Genomic DNA, 18,004 nt, shown 5'->3' with positions numbered 1-18,004 from the left:
CTCAAAAATATAACATAGTGCCTGCAGATGCCGGTCACTAAGTTAGCACACAAGTTTGCAACATTTTTCCTATGTTTAGGCCTAAGCTTTTAACAGTGTGCCTTTCCCTCTCACACAGCTCTTTATCTAAGGAATCTAAAAAGAGGCCGTGCGGCCGTGTGTTGGGAAGGGCTGTGTTGGCAGGGGCATCAGGGACAGTTACCATTCATTTATTCCAGCGCTTAGGAAGCCTTCTTAGGGCGTACTGGAAGTTACCTTTTTTTTGTTTAAAATAAAATATATATTGGACTTAGATAAATATCTTGTAGATCCTGCAATTAATTTAAAAAAAAGTAATATTCCTTCCCTGGTAGTCTATTGGGGGTGCATTTGTCTGGTACACTACAGACCAACCATACTAATTGCTACTCCAATTTCCAGCTCTCTCAGAGACACATACACAGAAATCATGTCCATTCCATTTTCTGTCCCACATCTGTTAGGGGAGAAAATCTCCCTGAGTGAGCCAGATAATCATATTTGTTTTAAAGCACCAAATAAATTACAATGTACTGTAAAAAGTAGTAGTTTCCCCATGTATTTCCAATTACTAATACCAGCTGTAAGGTTTAACACGTAAGGAAGGAAGATTATACATTAGGTTTATATTTGTATATAGCAGTTCCTGTTAATTATACTTACAACCCAATAAAATGTGCTTAGCTTTTAGAGAGAGCAGACTAAGAGTCCTTAATTTATTTCTTACCGTTTACTTTCAGAGACCAATAATTAGAGTAGAGAAAAATCAGAAAATTTAAAAGAAACATTTTAGTACCTCTGTTTATGTTACAACCCCACTGGGAGCATAATCATGATGGCATCCCATGTAAACCTAAACTATTTTTAAAATAATTTTGGGAAAAATAAGTCATTTTAGTTTTTGGTTCTCTGGAACCGGCAGCAGAGAGAGAGGTTGAACTTGAAACCAGTCCACATCTGCTCTAATAATTTTATTTATTTGTGGGGTTCTCTCATATTTTTTTTTAACCGATTAATCGAAAAAATAAAATTGACCAACTAATCGATTATGAAAATATTCGTTAGTTGCAGTCCTAAACAAGATTTAGACTCCATGGAGAAGCAACAGGTTTAAACACAGGCCTGATTCTGACCAAGGCCTGAACAAAGGATTGAACATCTGGCAAGTCTGCCAGACGTTTATGCTAAAGAATCGACAGGGCAGAGACCTGACCCTTTAGAGTACCAACTGACAAGCCCTTCTCCAGGCCGTCCTGAAGGACAGAATGCAGGGAACCCTCACCTGACTCCAAGAGAAACCCCTAGATTTGCACCAAAAAAGGTACTTACGCCACACTTTATGGTAAATCTTGCGAGTTACCGGCTTATGAGCCTGAATCATGGTATCAATAACCTTTTCTGAAAAACCTTGTCTAGGCAAGACTAGGCGTTCAATCTCCAAGCAGTCAGCCACAGAGAATCTAGGTTTGGATGTAGGAAAGGACCCTGAAGTAGAAGGTCTTTCCACAGAGGCAACTTCCAAGGGTGAAAGGACGACATCTTCACCAAATCCACAAATAGAATCACTGACGCCCGCTCCGGTTTGATACGGGCTATCACCCAAGGAAGGAGGGCAAACTGAGGAAATAGGTAAAATGAGACTGAAGCCCCAAGGAACCACAAGAGCGTCAACCAGAGCTTGAACATGACCCATATTTTGGAAGTTTGGCGTTTAGACGAGACACCATCCGATCCAACTCTGGAACTCCCCACCTGAGGGTTATCATTGAGAACACTTCCAAATGAAGGGCCCACTCCCCTGGATGAAAAGTCTGCCTGCTTAGATAATCCACTTTCCAGTTGTCCACCCCTGAGGTGTGGATAGCAGATATGTGGCAATTGTGGGACTCCGCCCACTGAAGAACGCAAGACGTCTCCTCCATAGCCAAGGAGCTCCGTGTTCCTCCCTGGTGATTGATATATGCCACAGAAGTAATGTTGTCCGATTGAAATCTGATAAACCGGACCAAACTCAATTGAGACCAAGCTATCAGGGCATTGAAGGCTCAACTCTAGGATATTTATTGGGAGGGTAGACTCCACCTGACTCCAAAATCCCTGGGCTCTTAAAGGGACAGTATACACTCATTTTCATATAACTGCATGTAATAAGACACTACTATAAAGAATAAAATGCACAGATACTGATATAAAAATCCAGTATAAAACTGTTTAAAAACTTACTTAGAAGCTCTCAGTTTAGCTCCGTTGAAAAGGTAGCTGGAAAGCCCACTGCAATTGGGAAATAAGACACTCCCCCCCTTCCCCTTCTTTTGCATATGAAAAGACCCTTTACACAAACAGGAGCAAGCTGGAGAAGGTAGCGGACATTATTCACATAAAACTTTGGGGCTTGGTTAGGAGTCTGAAAATCAGAGCAATATTATTAGAAAATAAGCAGAACTATACATTTTTTTTTAAAAAAAAAACCTTTATGGGCTTTATAAATAGATCATCTACAAAACATTTCTGCAAAGAAAAAATGAGTGTATAATATCCCTTTAAGGAACCCCAAACTGCTCCCCCACCCGAAAGGCTGGCATCCGTGCATCCAGGCACCTCAACACCATCTGAGCACCTCTTGCCTGCTGCAGGCAAAATAGCTTTCAAAAAGAGAGCCAGTCTTAGCCAGGAGCCTGTGGTCATGTTGACATTTTTGCATTTCTATGCAAAGTTTCTGAAAGAGTGAATAATAGAATGTTATAACCAGTGATTGTCTACCTCTTTCTAGCTCTACCTCTTTTCAAACAGTTTGGGGTAGATTTAACAAGCAGCGGATGCTGCAATCTACCCCTGTAGTTTCCAGATTGCTTGAAACAGAAGTTAAGAAGCAGCGTTCATAAGACCGCTGCTCCTTAACTCGTTCGCCACCACTGAGGCGGTGAACAGCAACAGATGTGATAATTTAAAGTTTTAGTCTGAAGTTTATATTTATAAACACTCAGAATGTTGATTTTAAATAGAACAATTATTGATTTTTTTTATCCAATTAGTCAAAAAAAAAATTATGGCACTTTAAAGAAAAGTCTGTAGGGCGCCTAGCCCCAACAACATACCCCACACATAATATACTATAAGGGCAAATAATACTCGGCCCAATAAGAAGTATCCCTCTCTCACAGCCTTCCTCAGAAGGGGAATCCTTAATCCCCTGCAGATTACAGTGAGTGGTGCCCTTAAATATATCCCCAAATAAAGAGATAGTTATGTACCATTCTTATCCACTGAGGGAATTAACCTCAAAAGTGCTAAAACCTTCTAACCTAGAAGGGAAGAGAGCTTACCTGTGGATCCAGCTGCAGGGCATGACAGACTCAACCGACCTCTGACAGGGACCTGTAGAGAAAGAAAAGCTGAGTAACCAACCCTGGTTTTCTATATAGGGGTAGCATAAATGTTGGAAGGGAAGCAAGGACTACCTCGCCATCTTCCAACGGCTAAAAGCCACCACAACTCTTACTAAAGAGGATGGACACAGCATAGCCCCAATCCTTGCTTGCAGCGAAACAACCCATAAAAGGATTAAATATCTTCAGACACCATCTTCGCACATCTGCCTGATGTAAAAGGCAAAGTATAACTCCACTTCCCATAAACCCCCAGTTTATGGGAAGTGGGAGTGATACTTAACAGCTTTGCTGGGGTGTTCTTTGTCTCCTCCTGGTGGCCAGGAGTTGAATTCCCAAAAGTAATTATAGTGGATTTGTGGTTTCTCCATACCATTGAAAAGAAACAAGTGACAATATTACATTCCACCATCCTACATTCAGAGTATGAATAACAGAGAATAAGCAAAATACATTACTTACGATATTAGCTACAACTTAAAGTCAGTCCTAGCGTTTGTGAAACACTAGGATTGACCATTGAAACAAAGGTGACTTTCAATCATGAAGTATAAAATACCTTAAAGGGACACTGAACACAATTTTTTTCTTTCATGATTCAGATAGCGCCTGCAATTTTAACCAACTTTCTAATTTACTCCTATTAATTTTTCTTCGTTCTCTTGCTATTTGAAAAAGGCATCTAAGCTTAGGAGCCAGCAAATTTTTGGTTCAGTACTCTGGACAGCAGCTGTTTATTGGTGTGTGAATTTATCCACCAATCAGCAAGAACAAACCAGGTTGTTCACCAAAAATGTGCCGGCATCTAAACTTACATTCATGCTTTTCAAATAAAGATACCAAGAGAATGAAGAAAATATGATAATAGGAGTAATATTAGAAAGTTGCTTAAAATTGCATGCTCTATCCGAATCACAAGAAAAAATTTGGGTTCAGTGTCGCTTTAATGCTGAAAGCTCCTTTACTTGTTTCAAGCAGTCGCCGTTCTGATCTACTAAAGGCAGCCCACGGCAAAACGCTGTTTGCTTCAGGTGACATTTTCAGCTCTTAGCCAACAGCCGTGCAGGAAATACGGCTTGGTGACCATTTTCACGATGTCATATGTAAACTTGTATGACGCCATTATACACTTCTAATATACATTTGTATTAAGAATAAAACACTCTTTATATACAATTATATACTAATAAATATTTTTAACTTATTCTCATGCATAGAGAATATTCTTGTTCACAAGGCTGCAAGCTGAGGCAGGAATAATTGTACAGACAACACAATTCAGAATGTTCAACAAGAACTAAGATATTTGCTTTTAGAAGTGAAAAGTAATGGGTTGATTACCTCAAGAGTTTCAATACCTATTTAAGAAACATCCAACAATGCCAACTTTCTATGCAATTCCGAAATTACATAAAAGAGGTCTCATCCTCCTGGGAGGCCTATAGTTTCCGGAATAGGGAGTATAAGTGAGAACATAGGGAATTATGTTGACAGTTTTCTGTGTCCTTTTCTAATAACCCTCCCATCCTATGTAAAGGACACTCCTGATCTTTTGAGGAAGCTGGATGGTATATCAGTGGAGACTGATACAATGCTGGTTTCTTTAGATATAGAGGGACTCTAATTCCTCGATCCCACATGACGGAGTGGAGGCATGCAAGCATTTTTTAGAATCAAGGAGGTCCTGCCTTCACTAACCAAACCATGTTCACACTAAACCTTTTACACTATCTAAGAAAATAACATTTTTCAATTTGATAAAGCTCTCTTTAAACAAATCCGCAACACTGCTATGGGTGCTGTCTGTACCCCCACTTATGAATGTTTGCATTTGGGAGCACTTTGATGATGTATTCGGCAAGTTTAGTGACATTTTTGATCGACAAGTCTCTCTTTGTGTGAGATATGTCTGACATTTTACTATTGTGGAATGGCCGAGAGCAAACTCTTAAAGATTTTGTATGTACACTTAACAATAACTGCCGTAACATTCTACTCACCATAGTTTGTAGTCAAAACGAACTAACATTTTTAGATATTCTTATAAAAAAGGAAGGTACTTCTATAGCTACTGAAAACTATAGAAAAGAGACGGCAACAAATAGCCTCTTAGAAGCTACAAGTTGCCATCCAGAACCGTTGAAAAGAGGTATTCCATATGGCCAAACGTAATTGTTCTTCAAAAACTAAAATTTGAGCATCATACTAAATTGATGAGTGAAAGAATTATCAATAGAGGTTACTCTAAAAATAGTCAACTCCACCTTGAATAAAGTAATGAAACAAGGTAGAGACTCATCTCTATAGAACGAATCAGAGATAATAGTGGCTACACTAGATTTAATCACTACATATAATTGCCAATGGAGTAGTATTAGGAATATCCTTTCAAAAAACTGGCATATCCGCATGCTTGATGAAAAAAGAAAAGAAAAAAAAAGTAGGAGAATATACGTTAATGACGGCTAAGAAATCTCCCCAGTTTGAAAAATCAACTGGTCCAAAGTAGATTTGTAAAAACTCGATCTTCCAAAAAATTGGTTAGAAATATGTCAAAAAGGGGGATTAGTATGCGCTTAGGAGAGAAGATACTATACACCTTTCAAAAGGACACAATCCCTATATTGTGTCAATAGGTAAACAGAGAAAATATTAAAGGGACACTGTACCCAAAAAAATTTCTTTCGTGATTCAGATTGAGCATGAAATTTTAAGCAACTTTCTAATTTACTCCTATTATCACATTTTCTTCATTCTCTTGGTATCTTTATTTGAAATGCAAGAATGTAAGTTTAGATGCCAGCCCATTTTTGGTGAACAACCTGGGTTGTCCTTGTTGATTGGTGGATAAATTAATCCACCAATAAAAAAATGCTGTCCAGAGTACTGAAACCAAAAAAAAGCTTAGATGCCTTCTTTTCAAATAATGATAGCAAGAGAACGAAGAAAAAATATGATAATAGGAGTAAAGTAGAAAGTTGCTTAAAATTGCATGCTCTTTCTGAATTACAAAAGAAAAAATGTGGGTACAGTGTCCCTTTAAGCTATAGGCTTAAAAATAGAAAGGGCGCCGTGAGGCTAAAAGTATCAAACCACCAATTGCTAAAAATATATAAAAGATTTATTGGAATACAATAATAACACAAATGGTAAGGGACGTCTCCCTATGTATACATACAAATTAAAAACAATAAAAGTATATTGAAGCCAAGGATTATCGATAATGTGTGAAAAACAATAGGCAAGCTCTATAGAGATATAATGATTGCACCGTATTTAAAACAACTTAATAAAGCAGAATCGAGTATACAATCAGTTGCAAATGAGAGAACCGTATGTGACAGACGTAGGGCAGTTCGTAGACACACTGTCAGATGGTGGATCTTACGTGAAGTTTAAGGATCCAATCTCATTCATATATTTAGGCGTGAGAGTGATGTGTAAGTTTGACAGTTTATTTCATACTCGCTCATAAAAAGTTTAGTATAATCTCGCAAAGGATTCAAAACATAGTACTTTACCACTTATCCTGAGTGTCCGATGTCGGTCAGAGTCTGGACCGCTGAAGCAACCACAGCCGCTCTCCTAGGGTGCGCTCTGCAAACCTTCACACGTGTTAATGGCGTCTGACGTCACGCCTTGTCCGTTGCTTCTTAGAATGCAAAAAATGACAGCCCGTTAGTGATCAGCTGTCTGGAGATTCCACAGTAATATCTCAGATGTATCGATGTTGTATGTTTCAGCCTTATGTCGTACACTCAGGCTCACATAAAGTGGGGTATACAAATCCCTCCTCACTTTCAATTCGGATGAAATATTAACCCGGGTTAAAGAGGTTGATATAGGTATTAGGTGGTGGAGCTGCAGTGTCACAAACAAGCGACGCGTTTCGCCCTTCCTTGGGCTTTATCAAGATGTTTATGACAAGCAGCAGAGAACATTATATACATTACAGTCCTGTGTGATTGGTTGCAGGCTTGATGGGTGTGTTACACCTTTGGATCTCTTATCCTCCGTCTTATAATTATTGAAAGGTATCCTTTATTTTTTATGCCACATACGGAACAAAGTTCATATATCTTTACTTGCTTAATACATCAACTTTTTATGAGCGAGTATGAAATAAACTGTCAAACTTACACATCACTCTCACGCATCTCAAATATATGAATGAGATTGGATCCTTCAACTTCACGTAAGATCCACCATCTGACAGTGTGTTTAAATACTGCCTCATAAGAGTGTGTCTACGAACTGCCCTACATCTGTCACATACGGTTCTCTCATTTGCAACTGATGGTATACTCTATTCTGCTTTATTAAGTTGTTTTAAATAAGGTGCAATCATCTCTCTATAAAGCTTGCCTATTGTTTTTCACACATTATCGATAATCTTTAGCTTCAATATACTTTTATTGTTTTTAATTAGTATGTATACATAGGGAGACGTCCCTTACCATTTGTGTTATTATTGTATTCCAATAAATCTTTTATATATTTTTAGCAATTGGTGGTTTGATACTTTTAGCCTCACGGCGCCCTTTCTATTTTTAAGCCTATAGCTTAATATTTTCTCTGTTTACCAAAAAATTGGTTAGGTCTTCATCAAGAAGTAAAAGTTAACTATTCCTCTGGACACTGTGTCAATTGTCCATATATACATAAACAGAAAATATTCTACACAGACAATAGTAATGAATATAAAATCAAAACATTTGCTACTTGCAATTCTGTAGGCGTGGTATATTACAGTGTTCATGTACCTATTTCTACGTAGGAAAAACAAAACCAGTTTTATAAGATAGGATACAGGAACATTGTGACGATATTTACTCCAGAGATACTAGTGTAGCCCGTCATTTTGCAGACTTTCATAATAGTAGCCCTGCCTCATTGAAGTTTATTGGGATAGACAGAGGTATTCAAAATAGTAGGAGGAGGAGATGAAGACAAATGTCTTCTAAGAAAGGAGACAAGATGGATTTATTTGTTGAAAACGTTGTATCCAAAAGGTATTGAATGAGAAATTAGAATTTGCTCCTTTCTTGAATTAATGCTTTGTTATACAAACTGATCTGTCTTGAAAATACTCTCTTTTGTGATATAGTTACACTCTATTAATAGTTTACCATAAAATTGTTTTCTAGCAATGGGATAATACTTTATCTACATTTGTCAGAAATAAGTCCACTATGCTCTTACTGTTAGTAAATTATGGGCATAAAGATAAAATCTTTACCTCAAATTGGGAGGCATTTCAACTGAATATTAGTGTACCACTTTTAAATTAAATTGTAAAGATATGTTCATCTAGTATGTCATCCTGCTAGAACTATAATATTCAATCTTTGTAGCATCACATATGATTAAAAGATTGGCCATTGTCGGATCTACAGAAAAAATCTTTGTTTACTGTTATAAATAATACGCTTTTGGATTTTGTGCAACATAATTTGTGTTTATTTCAATAAGTGGTTAATCCCGTAGGAGTGATTAATTTACCTGGGACACACCTACTTGAGAACAGAATCCAATAAATTGTGATGACACCTTGATGACGTATAGTCCTGGCGAAACCCAAAATTTCACTTTGCATTACGGGGCGAAACACGCGTCGACTTTGAAACACAGAGTGAACTTGTACCTCACTGTTTTTCCAAAGACCCGGTGTTTGGTTGTACCTGGTTTTAAGACCGCTACTAAGATTGGATCCCGTGCTGCACTCTCAGGTAGTTTAAATTGGAGATACTCACGCCAAGGCGGAACTGCCTATCAAGCTACTGTGTATTGCCTTGGAAAAACAACCACACAAGGACCTGCACATAAAAGAAAGCTGACAGGTAACTGTATGAAGTCATATGCCCGTTTAACATTTTCACGGCCTGAATCTCTTTGCAGGGAACTTTCTGCTCATTCACATACGGGCTACAGTGTAACAGTTCGAGGTACACCCAAATGCAGTTTTGTTGCAAACAGCTCTAATGGATATTTTGTCATATGTTATAAAGGAACATTTGTAACCTATATAAGGCTTGTGAGGATGTTTTTACCTCGTAGACTTTTTCAACTTACCATAAAGGCTGTATGGTTGGACAGTAATCATCATGTTTGAGAATTATTTAAAGTCAGCACATTCTGGTATCAACATTTAAAGGGACAGTATACACTCATTTTCATATAACTGCATGTAATAGACACTACTATAAAGAATAAGATACAGATACTGATATAAAAATCCAGTATAAAATGGTTTAAAAACGTACTTAGAAGCTTTCAGTTTAGCTCTGTTGAAAAGGTAGTTGGAAAGCCCACTGCAAGTGGGAAATAAGACACACACCCCTCCCCCTACCCCTTCTTTTGCATATGAAAAGACCCTTTACACAAACAGGAGCAAGCTGGAGAAGGTAGCTGACCGTATTCAAATAAAACTTTGGGGCTTGGTTAGGAGTCTGAAAATCAGAGCAATGTTCTTTAAAAATAAGCAAAATTATACATTTAAAAAAAAAAAAAAATAAAAAAAAAAATTATGGGCTATATAAATAGATCTACAAAACATTTATGCAAAGAAAAAATGAGTATAATGGCCCTTTAAGAATATTGAGTGAAAAAGATTGCAATTTTTGTTGATGTATATCATCTCCCCACATAATTGTCTAACAACCTTCTGTTACATAGGTTATTTTCTTAATCATATGCATATATCTCTTTAAAAAGGCGTTTGCCACAGGCTGGTTTGTTTTGGGCCAAATAAATATTACTCTGCAATATAACTGTTTGTCAATGGTCGTTTCTCTGGTGCTGTGTGTGCTAGTATCTAGATATTCAGTTGCTTGGTAATTTTAAGAGTGCTTAAATCCCTCACTTTATTGATCTCCCTTTTTCATATACGTGTGTGAATATATACATATACACACATATATACATACACATATACATACACAGTGGATATAAAAAGTCTACACATCCCTGTTAAAATGTCAGGTTTCTGTGATGTAAAAAAAATGAGACAAAGACAAATCATTTGAGAACTTTTTCCACCTTTAAATGTGACCTATAAATTGTACAACTTAATTGAAAAACAAACGGAAATGTTTTAGGTAGAGGGAAGAAAAAACATAAAAATAAAATATGGTTGCATAAGTGTGCACACCCTTAAAATAATACTTTGTTGAAGCACCTTTTGATTTTATTACAGCACTCAGTCTTTTTGGGTATGAGTCTATCAGCATGGCACATTTTGACTTGGCAAGGTTTGCCCACTCCTCTTTGCAAAAACACTCCAAATCTGTCAGATTGCGAGGGGGATCTCCTGTGCACAGCCCTCTTCAGATCACCCCACAGATTTTCCATCGGATTCAGGTCTGGGCTCTGGCTGGGCCATTCCAAAACTTTAATCTTCTTCTGGTGAAGCCATTCCATTGTTGATTTATGCTTTGGGTCGTTGTCATGCTGAAAGATGAAGTTCCTCTTCATGCTCAGCATTCTAGCAGAAGCCTGAAGGTTTTGTGCCAATATTGACTGGTATTTGGAACTGTTCATAATTCCTTCTAGCTTAACTAAGGCCCCAGTCCCAGCTGAAGAAAAACAGCCCCAAAGCATGATGTGCCACCACCATGCTTCACTGTGGGTATGGTGTTCTTTTGGTGATGTTCAGTGTTGTTTTTGCGCCAAACATATCTTTTGGAATTATGGCCAAAAAAATACAACCTTGGTTTCATCAGACCATAACACCTTTTCCCACATGCTTTTGGAAGACTACAGATGTGTTTTTGCAAAATGTAGCCTGGCTTGGATGTTTTTCTTTGCAAGAAAGGGCTTTCTTCTTGCCACTCTACCCCATAGCCCAGACATATGAATACGTGAGATTGCTGTCACATGTACCACACAGCCAGTACTTGCCAGATATTCCTGCAGCTCCTTTAATGTTGCTGTAGGCCTCTTGGTAGCCTCCCAGACCAATTTTCTTCTCGTCTTCATCAATTTTGGAGGGACGTCCAGTTCTTGGTAATGTCCCTGTTGTGCCATATTTTCTCCACTTGATGATGACTGTTTTCACTGTGTTCCATGGTACATCTAATGCATTGGAAATTCTTTTGTACCCTTCTCCTGACTGATACCTTTTAACAATGAGATCCCTCTGATGCTTTGGAAGCTCTCTGTGGACCATGGCTTTTGCTGTGGGATGCGACTAATAACATTTCAGGAAAGACCAACTAGAGCAGCTGAACTTTATTTGGGGTTAATCAGAGGCACTTTAAATGATAGCAGGTGTATGCCGACTCCTACGTAACATGATTTTGAATGTGATTGCTTAATTCTGAACACAGCTACATCCCCAGTTATAATTACTTATGCAACCACATTATTTTATTTTTTTTTGTTTACTTACCTCCTCCTAAAATATTTTAGTTTTTTTTTCAATTGAGTTGTACAGTGTATAGGTCACATTAAAGGTGGAAAAAGTTCTGAAATGATTTATTTTTCTCTTATTTTTTTACATCACAGAAACCTGACATTTTAACAGGGGTGTGTGTGTGTGTGGATATATATATATATATATATATATATATATATATATATATATATATATATATATATATATATATATATATATATATATATATATATATATATATATAAGTATTCAGTTAATACCTTTGAAACGCGTTAGGTGACTGACACTTTGCCTAAAGTGTCCTTTGTTTTATTTGCACTTTGAATATTTTTTATCGTTGCATTGTTTTAAACTGCTACGGTTTATACTATAAGCTTCAACCGGAAATGGACTACCAACCCTCTCTGTAGTTTACAGAAAGCTTCATTCGTCTGTTTGCACTTTGTACCCTGATTGCTTTTGAATACCTAATATTTCTGAGGGCCATAAATGTGAGCATAATTCTGTGGGGGCATAGAGGAAGGTTGAGGCTGTTTTCCTAATAAAAACCAACAGTATTGCACTATTTTTGTGTTTCTGTATTTGTTTTCTATTTATACCGGCAACGTCTGGAGGAAAGTTTCCTGACTTACACCATACCACAGGAAGCATTGAAGCCAGCACTTCACACATTCTTCTACGGATCTGGCAGCAAAGACCGTTTGCTGGGCCACACTCAGGCTATCCTGGATTGCGGTACAGTCTAGTATGTAGACATTTTATACGTTTGGGATACCTCAGTTGAACACCCACACTGGGAACAAAAATTGAACATTGCCTTTTTGTATTCTAGAGACTTTTCAATTTAATATATACTCTTTATGTAGAGATTGACCTTGTCACATTTATATTCTCATCGTATTCACATTTGTTTATATAGGACGCATATATTTTCCGGTCCTCTGCATCAATACTTAAACATTGTATCTGCTCTTTTGTGCTTAGCGCTTTCCCCACTATCCCCTCTCTTCTTTTCAAATCTACCTGGCCTAGTGAAGTTGGGTACTACATTATTCAAAGCCTCGGGATCAAGCTGCAGTTGCACTCCACACAGTAGTGTTAGCTAGAACATACAATTTTAAAAAAACTTTCCAGTTTACTTGTATTATCAAATTTGCTTAATTCTCTTGGTATTATTTATTAAAAGGAACAGCAGTGCACTACTGGTTTCTAACTGAACACATGGGTGAGCCAATGACAATTGGTATATATATGCAGCCACCAATCAGCAGCAAGAACCTAGGTGCTCCTGAACTTACCTAGATAAACCGTTCAGCAAAGGATAACAAGAGAAGGAAGCAAATTAAATAGAAGTAAATTGGAAAGTTGTTTAAAATCACATGCTCTTTATGAATCATGAAAGAAAAAATTAATCCCATTAAAAGGTGACCCATTTAACAAGCAATAATATCCATGAATTCTGTTTCTAGCCAGAAATGTATCTAAACCATTTTTAAATGTATCTAAGGTATTGGCATTCACTACCTCCTCCGGTAATGAGTTCCACAATTTTATTGCTCTTACAGTGAACAAAATGTTTCCGTTGTAGAATAAATCTCCTTTCCTCCAGCCTTAAATTGTTCTCTTGTAGCAAACAATTTTCTTGGAATAAACAGAGTTTCTGCCATCTCTGTATATGGGCCTTGAATATAAATATATATATATATATATATATATATATATATATATATATATATATATATATATATATATATATATATATATATTTATATTTATATTTATATATTAATCATGTCACCTCTCAAGCGCATTTTTTCAAGAGAAACCAGACCCAGTCTGGCTAACCTCTCTTCATAGCTTAAATTCTCCATTCCTCTTATTAGCTTTGTGGCCCTTCTCTGAACTTTTTCCAATGTCTGCAATGTCTTTTTTTGAGATTGGACCCTAGAACTGCATGTCATACTCGAGGTAAGGTCTTAGCAGGGATTTATACAGTGACAGAATTATGCTTTCTTTCCTTGAATCAATGTCTCTTAAAACATGCTAGTATCTTATTAGCCTTATAAGCCACTGCCCTGCATTGTGCACCCATCTTTAGCTTGTTATCTATTACTACTCCCAAATCCCATTCCTCCTCTATTTGGCTAAGTCTAGTCCCATTTAAACAAAACATTGCATGCTTATTTTTACTTCCAAAATGTAGAACCTTGGATTATCCCGTATTAAAGTAAAAAGGTAAACTTTGGTGAATGAAAGTCCGTTTTTTAAAAATACTATTAAAAACAGGGGCACTTTAATTTATCAAAGTTTACAAATCAGCCGTTTTGATTAAAAACATACTTTGTTTCTTTTCACAGCTACAGCAGCTTTCCCCTCCTGGAAATCCTCTCTTCACACGTCAGCAATGACTAATACGGCTTCCTCCAATCACAGCTTTCCCCCCAGGGTGGCTATTGCCTGAGGACATGCTGTTATTAGAGGAAGCCGGATTAGTCATTGCTGAAGCTGCTCTGGCTGTGAAAAAAACAAAGGTAAGTTTTTAATAAAAACGGCTGATTTGTAAACTTTGATGAATGAGAGTGCCCCTGTTTTTAATAGTATTTTTTTTAAAACGGACTTTCATTCTTCATAGTTTACCTTCACTTTAAAATCTCATTCTCATCTACTGGCTATAGAAAAGCTTTGTAAACAAGAAGGTTTAGGAGGAAATTTCACTCTTTAAATGTGGTGGGACAGAGATAATAAAAATGTTAATTTGCCATTGTTCTAAGTATTGTTTTACTGTGTATAGAGACAGGGATGATTTTGATAATATAGGTATACACTAATGAGATATCTTCCTGGAAGCTCAGCCCATTTGATTAAGTTGTGGTTTCAACTAGCAGATACATATATTTCATATTCAAAATTATACATAAACAAGCAATTTCCCATACATTTTAAACTGCAGCTGGTATAACATGTCGCTGTAAACACTTAAAAGGAAACCAATTCTACAGTACACTGGCTCTTTAACTGCAATGGTAGTAATCCAGACTCCCTAGAGAAAGTTGAACAGGCACACTTGAGTTATCTTAGGTAAACAGGAGGTGCCTCATAGGTAATCAACCACGGGAAAAGAAGAAATCCACTCACAGCTGGATAAGCACTCAAAGGGTGCAGGACATTTATCCTAGGCACATTGAGTCCCCCACCTAGACTCCACAAGCAGAAATGTGGTCAAATCTAAAGGTAAGGATTGCTGTCTCCTGTGAGTAATAGATAACCTCTGAGTGCCCCCTCCAACCTCAAAGATGCCTTGCAGAAATTATTAAAAACATAACAGCTTGATGTTCACCCTCTAAAAGGCTAAGAAATGTGTTGCCAACTACATATTGTTTTTAATACATTGCATTTATTTTATAAATCACCTAACTTCACTACATCCTTGCTAATATAGCAATTTCACTAATTTTACTTCATTCACACTAAGTTTTGGGTAGAAATGCTACACACAGCCTAATGCAAACTATTTAATTTGCAGCATTTGCTTTCGACCTCCTGGGGAACATGGGGAATGCACAATTCTACACAAAATAGTTATTGGATGTCATATTAATGCCAATTTGAACATAAAATGTTTATTATATGAAACAGGAAACTGATTTATAAATAGATATATCCAGAAGAAGAAAAAACAATACAAATCACAGACAAACACCAAATCATGAAGCCATGTACCACGGGTTTGTCAAACACTGTTTCACACAGTGAAAATACATGTAAGATCTAGCATTAGGAAGATCAAATTAACAAGTCTTAATATCTGTGTAATAAAATATAACACACCAATTATAATGTCAGAGATCTACAGATATTTGCTACCAGTGGTCACTTGGGTGCGATACAAAAGACTGGGCCGCATCCTCAGCTGCATTCTACCATGCTGGGTGTCATGCTGCGCTGTCCCAAAGATAGCTCAAGCCTGCATATCCACAATCGGAATTACTTCCCATGAATCGGGCGCCTTAAATTTTCATGTGTGCATACAAAAAGTGTTTACCTGGGCAGTTCGCCTTTTCCACAAATAATGGATGAGATACGCCACTTCCCGGTCCAGGAGTTAATGGCGATGATCCTGGCACAGAATTCTAAAAAATTTATATATAAATAATAGTTCAATGCGTATTCTATGCCACTCAGTTCTGTGAAATATCCGATTGTGCTTTCCTCTCGAAAAGCCTAGTGGTTCAGCAAAAGACAGTTTCACTCACCACCAGAACTCCCGCTACTCTTTACACAGCAAAGCCCCCGGCGCCAGAAAAGATGGCCGTCCGCCAACGACAGACGTAAGCACGCACATTTAGGGTAGCAGCTTGTACTACTTTTTTGCCAGTAGTACAAATGGCAGAAACATTCGAGTTTGAGCCATGTTTAGTGAGGGTATCTGCGCTCATCTAATAAGAAACGGAGTCGTGATTGTATTGGGCTTAAGAATAATTGCATTTGGTCGTCATGAGAATATTTTTTTTAGTTTAGCGTTCTAAATTATTTTCTCAACCATATCTCATTATTTTCCTACAAAAAATGGTTTGGGGGTTCAGATGAGGGCTACCAACAATGCTGCAATGTCTGTGTCTCCAGGAACAAAAAGGGGTGCCCATAGTTGCCAACAGTCCCTAATTTCCAGGGACAGTCCCTGGATTTTGTTGTATGTCCCTGGATTTTTTTTGTCCCTGGAAATGTCCCTGAAAATCTCCTTTGCACATTATTTGTTGTTTGCATATATATATATACACACACATGCACATAAACAGATAGATGATAAATAGATATAGTGTATTATTTAAATATAATTCATTCCTAATGTAATATTATAATTATTATTGAATGGGTTTACATATTATTTGTCTTTCTAATTTTGATGCTGTGTTGTAAAAAAAACCCATATGCCCAGAATGTGTCCAGAGACTGGGTAGGTGTAAGAGCTTGGTGCTGTAATCTGTATAATAAACCATGGATAAGTCTAAATTATACTATTACTTTCAAATGGGTGTGTTTTGATTGCAGAACTGAGTGGGCTGAGCAGTTGAACAGTAGGTCGTCAATACTCCAGTAACCCGCTTGCTGGTTCTGCTGCAAAGTGTCCCTGGAATTTTTTTTGAAATGTTGGCAACTATGGGTGCCATATTTTGAGGTGTAAAGTCCCTGTTTTGCCCATAGACTTTCCACAGCCAGTCAGCTCTGCTCACCTACATGGATACATTGGGGCATATGTATCAAGCTCCGTATGGATAGGCTTACCAGAAGTCCCACTTTTACTGGGATTGTCCCTGTTTGGAGGCGCTGTCCCAGTGTCCCACCCGGTTGTTTATTCTGTCCCAGTAGGGTTGCCACCTCCAGGTTTCAAATCATGTGTCCGGGTTTCAGCCCACCTGAAACCCAGACACATTATTCAAAATGACTGGACTGTGGCTCTCCAGCATAGTTGGATGCTGGTACTTTGTTACATACAGCCCTGCTTAGCTTAAAGTGATGGTAAATTTGTTAATAGTGTTCAACATATTTTATAAGCTCTTACCTTAACTAGCACATCGATATGCTTATATTATATATAAAAACATCTTTTTACTTATTAACTTCAATTTTATTTCAGTAACGGTACACTGCTATAATCAACCTCTCTAAATTTTTCACAGGGGCTGCTGTGATTGACATAAGTTTTAGCCAATCATCTGCTCACCATGCGCCCCATGTTAAATAGGACCTGAACGCTCCCATGCTTTGAACTCACTAATTGCGATGTAAAGCACATGCGCAACTCTTACGCTACTTGCACATTTGTAAATAAGAATCCTCAGCTCCGGTTTCCATACAGATAGCATTCCATCGCAATTAGGCAGTGCAGAGCACAGTAGCGTGCAGGTCCTATTTAACATGGGGCGCATGGTGAGCAAATGATTGGCTAAAACTTATGTCAATCAAAGCAGCCCCTGTGAAAAATTTAGAGAGGTTGATTATAGCAGTGTACCGTTACTGAAATAAAATTGAAGTTATTAAGTAAAAAAGATGTTTTTATATAATATAAGCATATCGATGTGCTAGTTAAGGTAAGAGCTTATAAAATATGTTGAACACTATTAACGAATTTACCATCACTTTAACGTTCGTGTCCTTCAAAGTTTACATTTAGTAATACAGGCTGAGTGAGCCGCATAGGGTTTTT

At 37.4% G+C, this 18,004-nt stretch overlaps 1 protein-coding gene across 2 annotated transcripts in view; it reads right to left on the bottom strand.

The window, feature by feature from the left end:
- The window catches only part of LOC128640807 (protein PRRC2C), a 164,571-nt gene extending 148,458 nt beyond the window's left edge, over window positions 1-16,113 (bottom strand). Inside the window, exons 1-2 of one of the 2 annotated variants that reach the window (XM_053693226.1) lie at window positions 16,053-16,113; window positions 15,842-15,929 (exon numbers count right to left, since the gene is read on the bottom strand). The gene's annotated coding sequence lies outside the window, so the exon portion shown is untranslated. The remainder of the gene's footprint in view (window positions 1-15,841; window positions 15,930-16,052) is intronic. The other variant, XM_053693227.1, reaches the window with a different exon arrangement.
- Between the last annotated feature and the right edge of the window lie 1,891 nt (window positions 16,114-18,004).

Source organism: Bombina bombina, chromosome 10 (genome assembly GCF_027579735.1).
Source record: "Bombina bombina isolate aBomBom1 chromosome 10, aBomBom1.pri, whole genome shotgun sequence".
Lineage (NCBI taxonomy): Eukaryota > Metazoa > Chordata > Amphibia > Anura > Bombinatoridae > Bombina > Bombina bombina.
This window is presented reverse-complemented; position numbering and strand designations above follow the sequence as displayed.